Source organism: Propithecus coquereli, unplaced genomic scaffold (genome assembly GCF_000956105.1).
Source record: "Propithecus coquereli isolate 6110/MARCELLA unplaced genomic scaffold, Pcoq_1.0 Scaffold112, whole genome shotgun sequence".
Lineage (NCBI taxonomy): Eukaryota > Metazoa > Chordata > Mammalia > Primates > Indriidae > Propithecus > Propithecus coquereli.
This window is the reverse complement of record NW_012135192.1, coordinates 1,032,727-1,035,148: the sequence shown is the minus strand read 5'-3', so window position 1 is coordinate 1,035,148 and position 2,422 is coordinate 1,032,727.

Sequence of the window (2,422 nt, the reverse complement as noted above, 5' to 3'; positions counted from 1 at the left end):
TAACTAGTTAAGTAGGTAATCTAACTGAACTTAATTGTTTTGTGTCACTGTAGAAAAAACACTATAGATTTTTATTCCAGGGACTAGGACAGGTATTTACATACATTGGTTATTTAAGTTTTTCTCAGGCTTTTATTTCCATATATTCTGTTCAAGCTTTTATATTCTGGCACTATATACTTATTTGAAGGTAAATAAGCAGTTCATGTTCAAGATGTGTAATTTTATATCACACTCTATTTAGATCTGGTCACTTTTCTTTCAGTCCTTTAAATCCAAATGTATATAATAGAAAGACACAAAAATCACAGAAGCACAAAAATAAACCAATGGGACTCTAATTTACAGATTATACAAATGAAGCTGAAGGTGTAATTGGGCCAGAAGGTTCCAGCTGGACAATGAAAATTCCTGGAAGAGATCGAGCTTTAGAAATGATATGGGTGACAGAGTGGTAGATGCTGTGGTGTTTCCCCTATTCAGAGTCAAGTCACCATTCTCCAGGTGCCCAGATTATAATCTTGATTGCTGAGTTTTCACAGCTATATTGCTTCTGCAAATCACCATAGTCCTTAGAAACTGCTTCCTTCAAGATTACTCACCTTTCCAGGAGTGACCAGAAGATTGGTTCGTGCAGGTATACAAAAGCCTTGTCCTTTTACCTAAATTTGGGACACTCTGATGGTCCATCTTATTGGCAGAGCTCTATGTAGGACTAGCTGAAGCCTTGTTGCGATAGCTTCACAATAGCCCCTTGCTCTGTCCAGTTCTGCCTTCTTCGCTTACTGACAGGACTGTCTCCCAAGAGTACTCCCCAATAACCAGTCTGCACACAATTCCTTGTTTCTGAATCTGTTTTCAGGGAAACCAACATAAGACCTGAAATGAGCATTGAAGTGAAGCCTGTAAGAGAATGTCTTTTCAGGTACATGGTTCTGTTTTTGAAAAGGTGAACTTTGCAGTGAATTGGGGAGTAGACAGAACAGAGTGGGACTGAGGTGTGTGAAATTGGAAGTCTTCTCAGAAAAAAAAGAGTAGTGGAACTGCTGAATTTAAGTAATATATACTTTTATGAAAAATACTGCTCAGAAAATCATTTTAAATCACTAAATAGGAAGTAAAATTAGCTTGCAACAATGATGTATTTAAAAAGAAAGTGGAACAGAATCATTTGACAATTTGACATCTAGAACCTGTGACTGCCAAGTACATTCTGGCAGTATTGGCACTGAAGCCAGGGCAAATTTAAAGAGTGCCAATGGGAAAAGCTGGTGCCAAGCTAATGCTGAAAATTGCTTAAACTTAAACACTAATGCCAATTTGTTTTTATATCACAATAAGGAAAAGAGAGGGCTAAAATTAAACTTTTACATGGTATCCATATCTAGTTATCTGTAAATGCATCATCCATCCCTCCTCATTTACCTTTCCTCCTGTACATCTGCTGGGAATGAAGCCAACCACCAAATTCCTAACACAAGAAATCTGGGAGGCAGTTTAGACTCTTACTGTCATAATCCTTACATGCATTTACTACATCAAGCCTAAACTGGCTCCTACCTCTTTGTTAATGTTTGAATTCATCCTTGCCTCTCCCCAATTCCATTGTTAATTTTTTAACTCCGATAATCAATACTGGCCAGATCATTACAACAGGTTTTTTGCAACCAGTGTCTTCCAAACTAATCTAAATGTTCTAAGAATGGACTTAGGGCAATATGCATCACTCGGAAACAGGCTGCTGTGAGACTGAGATGTGATAAGACCATACTCCCCACAGCTTCTTGCCTATGCTGTTTTCCTGGGAGGGGCCCCACCCTTTCTAATTGAAAGCCTAAGATACCATTTTGAAAGTTTAATGTTGGGCTGCACCCTGCCCTCATGCCAAGTTTGGGCTGACAGGGCTAGAGCCACTACCTGGCCAAGAAGGGACATGGGAGACCAAGCTCTCCTATGCACACTCAGGGCAATACCCACCACTCTGCTCTGTGTGGTTATGGGACTGGAGAGTAGCCCGCCTAACCATGACAGCTATCAACAACACCAACATGGAGAGCAGTGGGTTGATCCACTACTGCTACTGCTACTACCCACAGCACACCAGATGTCCAGGGGCCTGAGAACCCACCCACACACCCAGCTCACTAGTCCCACCACTAGTTTTTGAACAAGCCAAATAGAGGCCCAAAACTGGCTATCCAACACCTACTAACACCAATGCCAATGTAAGCTGATAAGAAGCCTAAAACAACCACACTCAGCCCACTACAGCCCCCACAGGGGCCCAAAGACTGACTCAGGTGGCATCCAAGTCCCCAGCAAAACTTCACAACAGCCTTGACCAATAATTACACCCTAAGCCACTGAGCAGGGGTCACAGATATCCCTGACCATTTGTACTACCAAAGAAATCATACAAACA